Source organism: Vigna unguiculata, chromosome 3, assembly GCF_037176805.1.
Source record: "Vigna unguiculata cultivar grain cowpea cultivar isolate G323 ecotype 2 chromosome 3, ASM3717680v1, whole genome shotgun sequence".
Classification (NCBI taxonomy): domain Eukaryota; kingdom Viridiplantae; phylum Streptophyta; class Magnoliopsida; order Fabales; family Fabaceae; genus Vigna; species Vigna unguiculata.
Window position 1 is genome coordinate 59623210 of NC_140794.1, and position 13784 is coordinate 59636993.

Sequence of the window (13784 nt, forward strand, 5' to 3'; positions counted from 1 at the left end):
AACCATTAAAAAAAGTTATGTATCATCAAATTATTAAAACCATATATTTTATGATTATCTTTTACGAGCATATCTTTTAATAAATTTAATAATATTTTTTAATAATTATGATAAGAATTATTTATATTTTATTTTTTATTATAATAAAAATAGTGGACACCTATACCTGTCATATATTTTCTCTAACTTTAATTAAAATATACTAAATATTTATAATAAATATAGGTAAACATTTTTAAAATAAAACTCTGGAATAAAAATAGAATTAAGAAATGTTATTTTATAAAATATAACATTTTCCCAACCATATATTATATTCAAATACATTGTTTGATATAACTCTCGTAAAAAAATAAAAAATAAACATACATTTTACATTTAACCTTTGAAACAATTCATGAAAAACTCAAATAATAAAATTAACGAGCAAATGCTATTAGTCATAAATTTCGGGCTTGATAAGAGTCAAGTCGATTTAAAACAACAATTCAATCAAATATGTCAAGTCAATTTAAAGCAATAATTTAATCAAATTTGCAATCTCACAATTCATTCCAAAATCTTTATTACAATGTACTCGCGATACATTATTACGATATTAAAGTGTCTAAATATAAATAAAATTAGTATTTCCTACTCAAAACATAAACATTTTTACAAAAGTGTTTTTTCTTTTAGTTTTATTTTGACTATAATGGTTACATCCATCATAACTAAATAATAATATATTTAAGATCTTGACTAAAGATAAAATAAATTTTTAATATATATACGAGTACATATTTCACATTAGAAACTGATTTTGTAAGGTTTAGTTAAACTTAAAATTTACTTTTCAAAAATATTAAATTTGAACTTATCTTAACAAAATTTGTTATTTATTGAGTCTATTATGTCACCTACTATCGAACTATCCATTAATGTTTAATGTTTAATTTACGTTTGATATGTATATATACTTTGGTGTGAGAGGTATGTGTTGGAGATCTTACATCAATTAAAAATAAGACGAATTTACAATATATAAATTATTGCAAATATCGTCTTTCAAACGGATTGTGTAGGATTGAGTTAGTATTAAAATTTATTTATTAATATAATACAAATGAAAGTAAATTTTTTCTTACAAAAAATATTTTTTTTTTGTGAGATTCAATTAAATTTAAAGTTAATCTCTATCAAAATTTCTCTTAACTAAAACTAAACCCAATTATCAAATGATCTGTTGAAGGCAGGTAAAATCTACAAGAGACCAACTTTTTAATAAATTTTGATTATTTATGCACATTAAATGGTATAATAAAATTCACCAAAGTACTTATTATAAAAAACATGTGCAAAACATTTCGAGATACAAATCCTCACTGTTTTTGGCGAAAGAATATATTACTGTATGTACATGACAGCTAGAATTTCAATCGATCGACTTAAAGACGATTGTTGTCGAAACCGACTCCTTAAATTGTTCGGCCAGTATAAAGATAAGATTAGAAGGATGATTCATAAATTATCACATTAATTAAACAAAGTTAGAAAGTCATTGGATTGTAATTAAACCTCGTAAAAATTCATCAACAACATTATAAATAAAATATGTACCTGAAACATTTAATACTTTTGGACTATCTACGAACATTTATATAATTGCAAATATTCATATAAATATTTTATAGTTCTAATGCCTCTAAAATTACTGCCACATGAAAATATGATTATCGGTAATCACAGTTACAATAGAAATTAGATAGTGCGTTCATTTAAACATATATTTACGAATAATATATATATATATATTTAATCTCATATAAGTTCACAGAAAAAAAACACAGTTTATAAATGCAAGATATGATGTTTTTAAAAATAAATATCCACGTAATAAAATCACTTTTGATTATTTACCTATAGAGTCGTTTGTCAAACATCACATACAACATCTAAAAATATCACATGGAAAACAAACATGTTTTTCCACAATGATATATATACTCTTATAACACCATTCATCAAACATCACATACTTGAAAATATCGTACGAAAATGAGCAGTGAGAATCAACAAAGAAAAAAATATAAAACAGAAATGTATCGTAAAATGAGAAATGGTAACTTGATAAGGGAGTGAAAATAATATACTTTAAATTTATATATTTAATTATTATAACTAATTAATAAAATAAAATTGAATATATAATTTATATAGTTGTAATTAAAAAACAAATCACACATAAAGAATCGTCTTTCTTCTGTCAGGTTTTGGAACTCATTAATAATTGAATTGGTATTAACATTTTTAGCTTTTTATTTTTTTCAATGTAAATAATCATATTATCGATAAGAAATTCATCTACCATTTTATTTTGCACAACGAAGTAGATGTTATTTAACTATCCTATTTTTGTCAAAGATTGATTTTTTTTTCTTCTGTTATTCTTTTTGTTAGGTTTTATAGAGGAGGAGATTTTACTGGAGAGATACAACACAAGACTTAAGTCCAACTACATAAAACATTGACACCACTCTCAACCTAAAACCTTAAGACAATGGGTTTATGGGTCTTTATTTTCATATAGTGTTCTACTTTCTCATTTTTAGTTAATGTGAGACTTAGACTCACACTTGGATTCCTAACACTTTTACTGATAGTTTTCTTTTTATCATTGTCAATATAATTCAAAAGCTTTCGCACATCCTGTCCGGCCTAGGGAAATCTAGCCGACCGATTATTGCTGTTATCACTAGGACAATCGGTATCCATGTCGAGTATGTCAGCTGAAAGATTAAAGGAACACTTAGATTAAAAAGATTATCTACAAATTACCATACTAAAGTTAAGACATTATTGGACTACTATTAGAATACATTATTCAACTATTAATAACCAACACGATAACAGGAATCACAATGAGAATTATCCTCACGTGTGAGCAGATAAAAATGTGATGAATCCATATATAGAGGCTGGTGCAATGAATTCAAATTTTATGTTTTTTAGTCATGGCTTTGGAATACACAAGCCTTCATAAATATGTTTAATTTTTTTAATTTATGTGATATAAGTAATGAAAAAAAAAAATTCAGGTCAAAGCTTAAATCTAATAAATTTATAGAGTCCAAAAGTGCGGCTACTGAAGAGTGGTTAGATAATTACAGTGATTAAAGCACGCTGTATCGTGATTTTCTGCCCTTAAAAAAACACAGATTAGATCTCCTCTTTGCATCTAACGTCCACCTTTTGACGCATGCATGCACCAAATACATCAAATTACCTAAATAAAATAATTCACGAGAGTGTAACATAAGCCATAAATTATAGTTATTTTAGGGTTACTTAATGATTATCGGTTCGTAATCTAAAACATTTTTTTTTTACTACAATTGAAATCGTAGTTTATTATTAGTTACAAAATTTTCAATAATTGTAGTTTATTATTATTATTTATAGGCTACAATTATCCTAATAACTGTATATATAGATCACAGTTCTACCAATGGTTGTAGCTTATTATAAATAGACAAAAAATAGATAACCTTAAGCAGCATATGAGCTTTTGTAATCTTATCGTTGATATGCCTTTTAACATATTATATCCGGTATAAAATAAAATAAAAATACATTAATTAGGATTTGCTTATATAAAAAAATAAACTACATAAATTCTCATATATTAAATCTCAAATAGAAAACTAAAGTTTACATGTAACAACAACTTAATCTCAACTTCAAACAAACTAAATTTGTGCATATAATAAATTAATTATAGAAGAAATTATATATATATATATATATATATATATATATATATATATATATATATATATATATATATATATATATATATATATATATATTTGACAAAACTATTATTGAAAATTACGGCGTTTATGTTTAACAAAACTATATTGAAAAATAAGCGTCGATAACTTGACACTACTTAAATTTTAACTTTACTAATTTAATCAAAAACATTGCACCAGTCTAACAAAAGTAAATTATGATTTTTGAAAATAAAAAAGTAGAATGTCACATGCGTTCATCGCAACTAAATGAGAATTAATCTTTCATGTTATCACAAGATTAATGATGTTTATGGGAATTTGAAGAAATCTTTTAATAATTATGTAGACATTAGAATACTTTAACTAACATTATATGAAAATGTAACAAGTTTACCCTATATGGAGGTTTAATTTTATGATTTGTCTTAAAAAATGACCACCTTTATCCGTAATCTACTTTGGACGAATACACAGTATGATAAAGTGGATCGATCTTATCATCAAATTCAACTACTCCACAAAAGTAATAAGATATTAATCCCTCTGCACCACCTTTATTAAAGTTATAACCATTTCATTTCAACCTTGTTCATAATAAATAAAACCTTTCGTCTCCAACTTGTGTTTCTCTAGCTTTTCTTGTTACTGCAGAAGGATACAACAACCCTAAAAGAAAACAACATTCTCCAAACACTGAAAATGAGTCACGATCAAAACCAGCCTCAAGGTAATAACATGCACATTAATTTCTCTTGAAATCAACTATTTTGAAGTTGTGCAGTGTTATTGTAATACATGTTGTGTTTGGTTGGGTTTGTGTGTAGCAAATGAGTCAAAGGGCAGTGCACCAGGTCCTTATCAAGTTCCCCCACCTCCACCTGTAATAATTATGGAGGATGAGGTTGAAGAAACCAAATTCAAGGGTGATGGCTTTTGGAGAGGATGGTAACTTCATCGTTCATATATTCTTAATTTATTTACCTGTTTGAGAATTTAACAGTGAAATTTGACTAAATTATTAGTGTTAATTTTTACACAAACCATGAATGTAGTTAAAGTCAGAGTACTCATCATGGGATCACTTTTCCCACCTGAGTTACATTTTACACATTCATCATATATTCTGGAATAAAGTAAAACAGTTTCAGTAATGGATATTTCAATAGTATTATAAGGCAATAATTAGAGGTGATGGTTAGTGTAAAACATGTTTTTAAAATCTTTCTTATGAGTCTTCGTCATGACGGAGTCAGACACCGTTGGTTGACGGAGACTGATGTTAACCACGATTCTGCTAATGCTGAGAATGGAGGACGTTGAAACAGAGTTTCTTGAGTCAGGACCTTGTGTCGTTTGTAGAATGTTTTCCTAGACTTAGGATTTTTTAATTTTTTTTTAGATAAATTACATTTATAATCTTATAAAAGATAAGTAAACAAATAAAATGATATGTAAAATAATTTCAAATATAAATGAATAAATGGAGACATATAAAGAAAATTTTAAAACATGCTTTAAACAGGAAAAATCATTAACAATTACCTAAATTAAATTAGATATCACAAAGTTAATCATATGTACTCGTCTGATAAAGTATTGTTGGATAATAATCTCACGATAACTATTTGTAATATAAAATATGCGAATGTTGTTTTATAAAAAAATACAAAAAAAATATAAATATATATTTTAAAATTATATAGATGAAACATGATGAGTGCAATTTCGTTATAAATTTAATTATTTCATTCGAATATATATTGCTTATATTTATTTTATTTAATTATCAACTGAGTTAAAAGTTTGTGACTAATATATGTTTATTTTATTTAATTTGTTTGCAGTTGTGCTGGAATTTGTTGCTATTGTTGTTTGGACATTTGCTTCTGAGATATCGGGAATACTATGCATATAGTGTATTATATATCTGAATAAAAGTATATGTTTATGCGTGTAATATTATAAAGTTTCAGTCTCTATGGAATCTGCATGTATAATTAAACTAAACTTTATATAATTTTTATACATTTTATTGTATTCTAAAACTTGTAATTTATAGTTTTATTAAAATAAGTGTAATTTTTTTTTAAATTTATTAAAATAAATACATTTTAAAAAATTATATGCATAAGTAAATTATAGGTTAAATAATTTCAGAGATCCTAATTTTTGTAAAGAAATCTTAACTAGGTTCTCTTTTTTTTATTTGACTCAATTTGGTTATTATTGTGAAAAAATCGTTGCAATGAGGTAATTTCCGTTAGTAGTACACTAACAATGTTAATTATGTGTTACATGTCAGCACATGATTTTTTTATTTTTAATTTTTTTAATTTTTTTTTTAATTTTTTAAAAATAATAATGGCCACAAATCTTACATATCACGTGAAAGAAAAAGTGTGATGTGGTAGCGAAAGTCCTCAATATGGTATTTGTATTTGTTATTTTATTTCAATTTAGTTTCAATTTTTTTAAAACTAAATCAATTTCATCCCTATACTAAATTTAATTTTTATATAAATTTTACCATAACATTTTTATTATAATTAATATTATAATTGATATTTTTAATTAAATTAAATTTATTTAAATGTATATTTTACATTGAATTTTATTTAAATGTCACAATAATATAATTGAAATTTGGTTAGGATGAAGTCGTGCTCCACAATAGTTGTACGGTTAAATAAAAGTTGTGTTTTAAATACAGATTTCCTTTTTCTTCTACTTATACGTTCTAAATGAATGGTGAGTGAAACATACAAATTCTCCTTTTTTTATATTGTTTTACAATTAGTCTTTTTTATTTCAGATAAAAAAAAACACCCACTATAAAATAAAAAAAATAATTGATCAAATTATTAAATATATTTTAAAATAAAAATTATGTTTATATAAAAATTTAAAAAACATAAAGAAGAAATTATACTATATATGTATGAATTCTATAAAACCAGAAATAAAAAATGAATTTGTCTTGTTAAATCATGATTTCCATAAAAGTCAAAGAAAATTAAAAAAATTATGTTTTTAAAGTACGACTTCTTTTTTATTGATCTAAAATCTTGTTTAGAAAACATAACTTCTTTTCAAAAAAATGACTTATTTAGCTGTGTAAATTTTTAAAAATTTACCCAATTTTGATGATTTTTTGTTTTTTTTTTTAAAAACACCTATTTAACAGAATAACATGTAACTTATTGTAAACATTAATCAATTGCACGGATTCTAAAATAAATATGACTTTGGCAATATAAAAATCGGAAATATATAGGATTATTGATGCTTGGACAATTCACATTTTATACAAATAGAACAATTTTATCTTAAATTACAAAAGTGGGTAAGTTTTATTAAAAATATTTTGTAACATAAACAAAAAGTTGCATTTTTAAATAACAACTTCGCTTTTTTTTTTTAATTTAATTTACATCTGTAGTTTTTCACCTCACCACTTTGTGTTTTAATTTAATTATATTTGATAACTTTTTAGGAATTATAAGTTTGCTTCATAATGCAAAATCAGTTACATTTTGGGCGGTCCTGCTTTATATGACTGCTAGTTTTTGGTCTTGATAACTAGTCTGTATAAATTAAAATAAATATATTATTTATAATTTTTTGAATCATAGGTTTAAGTAGTTTTTAAAAATAGAGTCTTAATTCAAATAAAATAATTATAAAAAATTAAAAACTAATATTTTCCTGTTTACTGTGTGGAGAAAAACACATTATGAACAAAATTAAAATATATCAAGAAATAAAATTTGGATTTAGACTTATAAATAAATTATACTAATAAATTATTGAATTTAAATGTTTAGTTATATTTAATACAAAATAAATTTTATATTATTTAATTTTAAATGTGTTTTTAATTCAAAACTACATTTTTAATTATATAATTTTAAATATATTTTGAATTATATAATTCTAAAAATATATTTTTCAAATACATTTTAACTTTTTTAATTTAAAATGTATTTTTGGATATAGAATTATATTTTTAATCACATAAATATATTAAAAAAAAGAGTTACAATGTATTTTTTTACTTTTTTATATCTTTTTAATGAAAAATAATTTAAAGTTTATGAGTGGTATAGGAGTGCATGAAATAAAAAGAAAGAAAAAAAGAAGAAGGAGGTGAACAAAGGAACAACTTGATCGATTTAAATGTTCAGTCCATTTAATACTTTTTTTACAATAAACTGTAGTGTGACCTTCTTGTTTTGTTTCAGACTCTCATCATTACTTTAACGGTAAAAAAGAAAGTGAAAAGAGTTATGAATAAATAGATGAAATTTAAGTAAATAGGATTTATATATTAACAGTTAATATTTATAAGTAGAAAAATACAACTTAAGATTTTAATTTATTTTTATTAAATATTATTTACTATCAAATCATAAATTATCTAAATACTTGATAATTTTTCTACATAATTATTCTAACGAAAATATTCTTTTTATACTGGTGTCAATCCCTTATGTGATTAGACTTATGCTCATTAGTATTAAATTTCTCTAATAATTTTCTTTTGAAAGATCCTAACAGAATTTTTATGAAAATGTCCAAAATAAGGTTTATGATCGGTTGTGGAAGATTATTTGTTATTCATTATATAGTTGATGGTCTAGGAATGGACGATAACTATTACATCTGTAAAGATTATCTCATGATTTTAGAGGTACATCTTACTAGAAATTGAATGTATTATTGTGCCAATTAGAAATGCATAAACAATTTCTAAAAAAAATGTCTATTTTCTTTTCTGAGACAAGCCATCTTCTGTGGAATATAGGTACAAGTACTTTCATGACAAATACAAAATATTTTTAGTTTCCAAAATATGTTTATATATATATATATATATATATATATATATATTTTGCATTTTATTATATTGTAAAAGTCATGAAACATCGCACATATAATTATCTTATATTGTTTTATATACTGTTTAATTCACGAGTAATTCATAGAGGGAGGTGTTGGGTTAGGTTTCTAATTATGTGTCTACAGAAAAAGACTTAAATCAAATCCATTGTATCTCACTTAAGTCGAGCGGAGAGATCTTTTTGAGATAAAAAAAATGTTATTTTTTGTAACATTTGGGAGAAAGAAAGTACAAAAATTTGTTCGTATAACCAAGCAACATATAATTATTGTTCCCGCAACTAAACTAGATAATCAATTGGGAGGGTAGAAATTAAATTTTGATATCTATATCCAAGTCAGATATTAGTAAGGATTGAGTCTATTCTTCCCCTTGAGATGAACCTTCGTATATATAAGAAAACAAAGGGAGTTTGCATCTCAGATTCCCACTTTCCCCTTGAAATTTGAGGGTGGGTAAATTATTATTACATCTGGTTTTTGGGCAGAAAATTAATATTACAAGGAAACGTTTTATATGGTCTTTTCGAAGGTATAGAGTTTGTGATTAGGCTTGAAGTCAGCCTACATCCTTTCTCGAAGTCAGTCCAACACCATTTCCTTGTTTGACTTCTTATTTGTTGAAGTCGACTCATAACCTTCCTCAAGGTCCAACACCCTTTTTTTGGTTGAACTCTGACTTAGTCGGAGACTATTCAAGCTTAGGCCTATAACCTTCCTCAAGGTCGGCCCAACACCCTTTCTTTGCTTGGACTCTAGTTTTGTCGATGTTTCTTTAGGTTTGGACCTATAACCTTCCTCAAGGCCGGTCTTCTATCCACTTTAGGACCGACCCAAATCTTGGAAAGTCACCTTGGTTTATGATAGATCTTAATGAAACTCATCGTTTTATGACAAATCTTTATCGAGTCGAAATCAAAATGATCATATATTGATGTCAGTTATTCCCTAGACAGTACAATTATATAAATTATTATTACTATTTCTTTCATTACTAAGTTAGGTTGAAAATTGGATAGAAGTTTTGTGACATTGTTATTCACTTTAACCGTTAGAATTATGAAGTAAAAGTTTTGGTCGAAAAAATAAGTTTGTACAGTTGCTTTATTTTAATACTTTTTCTTTATTATTCAAATTTGAAATCTTTATTACTTTGATATAATGTCTGGTTATAAATACTTGTTCGTGTATTTAATCTAATTTTCTTGTATCTATATTTAATTTTAGTAAAGTAAAGCTTGATCGAGTAGTTTGTGTTTGTAATTTTTATTTTTTGTGAGAATCTTCTCACGTTAAAATATTGATGTCTTTAATAGTTATTGTTTCTATTTTTTTTTATTGTTGTTTTTCCTCCTTTTAGAAAGATTAGTATTTTGGTTGACATTTTTTTTTCTATTTGAGGGGCATAATGTCTCTTTGTTTTAGGCTATATTTTTTTATTTGAGTGAAGTCAAATATTGAGATGAAATTGCATGTGAATATTCCAAGATAGAATAGTGTTACAATAAAATTTGAGTGTTATTATCGAAACAAAACATGAAACATTAAAGCATTTAGGTCAGAAAATAGTTTTTCCTGACCTTGAGAGTTAACCTTTAATTTATAGACGAAGTAGTTACAAAAATAATAACTAACTACCAAAATAGCTCTTTTATACAAAATATCTTAATAAAATATCAACTAGTAACAAGACAAACTTAGGTCCAATTCCTTGGTGCACAAACTTTAGGTCAGTTTTGGGACCTCTTATCCATCTTCATGAATCAGGTCTGGTCCTGAACGACCAGGACGGTACACCTTTTGTCGTAACAATTGGCACAACCGTGGGGTCGGTATCGAGGTTCTACATGCAAACCGTCGGTCCCTTAAGTCCTCCAATGGGGATGACCTGCTCATTTCCCTTAGACCTCGACTAGGGGCTTATGTTTCTACCGCATCCAATAATCCCACATCACTTAGAAGTTGAAGCCTAAGACGATTTAATTACCTCTTCCTTTTTCCACCCACTGAGACGTCTTTTAAAGACAAAACTATGATAGAGTCTCACTCCAAAGCGGACAATACTTCGGATGCATGGTGATATACCCTAAACAATGTCACTCGAGTGACATGGGATCAGAACAAATAGAAAAGAAAAGAGGACGATAAATTTTCACACATGTAGTGAAAGAAGGATTGAAAGAGAAAGTGCGCGACGAAATGCTGAGTTAAAGGCTGAACACGAGCATAAAGAAAAGAAAAGGCAGGAAGACAGGGATCTTCCTAAAGAACTTGGTCATCCAACAAATGAGTAGAACCTTTTTGAAAGGATATTTTGGCTCTAGCCATTGGGAAGGTTAGGTGAATAACATGAGAATTCGCCGATAAAAGGAGAGAATTTTTCTCTTTTTAAAGGACTCGTGTTATAAATGATAGGACTTTCACAGATAGAGATATTCTCTTTGACAGTAAAAAAAAAACACTAATAGATTGTACGGAGAATTTTAAGTTATAGTTCTGAGATAAAATTCTAAATTTCCTTACTAAAACAATAACATATAGCCCAACTCATAAGAAATTAATATTGTTTTGGATTCAAAATCTTAAAAACAATATATTTATAAATTTTTTTCTTACATGTTTAACTTTGACATTTTATTTAACTGAACTTAGACTTGAACTTAAATTATTTCATACCTTTAAAAAAATTCACACAATTAAGGATTTCAACATGAGATAATCTAATTTTAGGAGACAAGGATACATCAGCAAGATATACGGAGGACAATCAAGTATAGATATCAAGGTTACAATAAACCAAATTATGTGTAGACATTAGGAATGATAGATTAGTTTTAAACGGAATTTGTATTATAAATTAGTTTTTGATGTGACTTTCATTAATATAAACATTTGTTTTCATCTATATAATGCACACAGACTAAATTAAGAGAGTAGTTTTTATAAATTTGAAGAAATTTAAAACTTATTTTTATAATTTTGCTGATTAGAATAAGCTGTAATAAAATTTGCTTATTAATTATAACCAAACATTATCATTATTAAAAAAAACATATAATTTCAATTCGCCAAGAGTCACAGCTCCATCATGAATTGGAATGATCCACGGCACGGCAATAAAAGGTGTATGATCCTTTTATATATAAACTTACAATACTTACCTTAAATATGTATAGAAAGGGAAAAAAAGGTATGAACATTTTGAAGACAGAAAAAACAAGAAATATTTCACTGTAAAAAAATATCATAAAATTTTATTTTCAAAATTAAGATTATATTAAAAAAAATATAATATTATACATTTTAATTGTAACAATAAATCTGTAACACAAATAAATTTAATTATTGCCAACGAATTAAGGATTGTTTAAGGATCAGAGAGATTTGCTAGCAACAATATATAGTTTTGTACAATTTCATAGAAAAACATTTAACACTTTAAAAAAAAAATTAAGAATATTTTCAAAATTCACGATATCCAATATTATGTTCATTTTTAGCCAATTTCTTTTCCATGTTCATTGAGTTCATTAAAGGCGTCTCAATCGACTCTCGGTTAAGACAACTTTATATTACAGAATAAAACAGATGATTAAAAAATAATTCAATCTCATAAAAGATAAAAAATATCTTTCACTTATATATTATATTTTATTATTATTTTTAATGCACAGGACACTTGCATCTTCTTTATTTAGAGCTCTTTCATGTAAACTCAAACAAAAGCAAACAAAATAAAAGAAAGACATTAATTCATAAAATCAGTATAAGTAGCTACATAACTATCTTTCTTTAACAAACATATATTAGATACACTTTTTTTCTTATAACACCTGTAAATTTTTCTCTTTACGAAGTCGTTTGGTATAGAAACAAAATTTTCTGACACTCAACAACTATAATTCATAAGAATAAATAAATTTTGTTTGGTTAGCAAAAAATTTCTTAAAAATATTTATATAATTTCCTTTTAGAAATCAATGCAGTATTTTCATTTTGTTACCACATTAGAAACTAAACTAAACATGAAAAACTTACTTTCCCAGGTTGGAGAATTAAAAAAGAAAAAAAAAAAAAACTATCTACCAAAGGTCTTCTAATAAATGTGATGTAATATTGAAAAAAAAGTTTAATAGCTTCTTTTAGTTCTCTTATTATGATTTTTTTTAATTTGATTTCATAATTTGTAACGATTTGGATTTTTTTTTCTTAAAACAAGTTAATATAACTTTTTCTGTTAAATTAACGGTAAGGATTGTTCAACAATAGCACAAACCATAAAAAATAAATAATAAATTATGAGTTTCAAATTGATTTATATACTAAAATGACACATAACAGAATAAATATCTCATATCATTGTAATAATCATTACCATAAATTAGGTGAAAAGGATCACTCAGTTAGAAAAACAAAACCAAATCAAGAACATGAGAAAATAAAAAAAAATTATTTATAACAACAACAGAGATTGAAATGGTGTGAAACCATGAGAAAGAATGAAGAAGAAGAAGAAGGTGTGAGAGATGCAAATGTTTGAGAGAAAAGTGAGGGAATGAGAACAGATACGAAGAACTCACTGGTTGTGAGTGGAAGAAGGGAGAGGCTTGGCCAAATGCGTGGGGTGGTGTTCTCCAGCAACGATTACCAAAATGTTGGGTCCTTCTTCAATTTCTGTTACTGCTGCGGTTACTCCTCTTCTCACGTTCATCTCACCCTCTCTACCAGATCTTCGACACCGCGAACACACCACCACCACCAACGCCAAACCAATCACTCCAAAAATCGGTGCAAGACCACCGTACAGAAACGAAGCTGAAGAGTTCCAGCTCCACTCGAACTTCCCCGTCTCATTGTTACCCATCGTGTCGTTCATTTTATCTCTCAATCCTCAAACATTTTCCGCACACAAATACAGATTCAACTCCACCTATATATTCTATATATATATCTACTCCACCAGACTCTGTTTTTTCTACACAACTCAACCAACCTTCTATGTTCTATCTTTAACTTTTTTTTTGTTATTGCTCTGGAAATAATTATATAGGTGGTTATGGAGACCGATTATTTAATTTCAATCTAGGGTTCGAACTTGGAACTTGGAAC

General features: G+C 26.1%; 1 long non-coding RNA gene across 1 annotated transcript; it reads left to right on the forward strand.

The window, feature by feature from the left end:
* Positions 1 to 4343: 4343 nt before the first annotated feature.
* Positions 4344 to 5821, forward strand: LOC146887980 (uncharacterized). The gene is made up of 3 exons (XR_014993331.1): positions 4344 to 4503; positions 4601 to 4721; positions 5621 to 5821. It is a non-coding gene; the product is annotated as an uncharacterized LOC146887980 (long non-coding RNA).
* The last annotated feature ends 7963 nt before the right edge of the window (positions 5822 to 13784 follow it).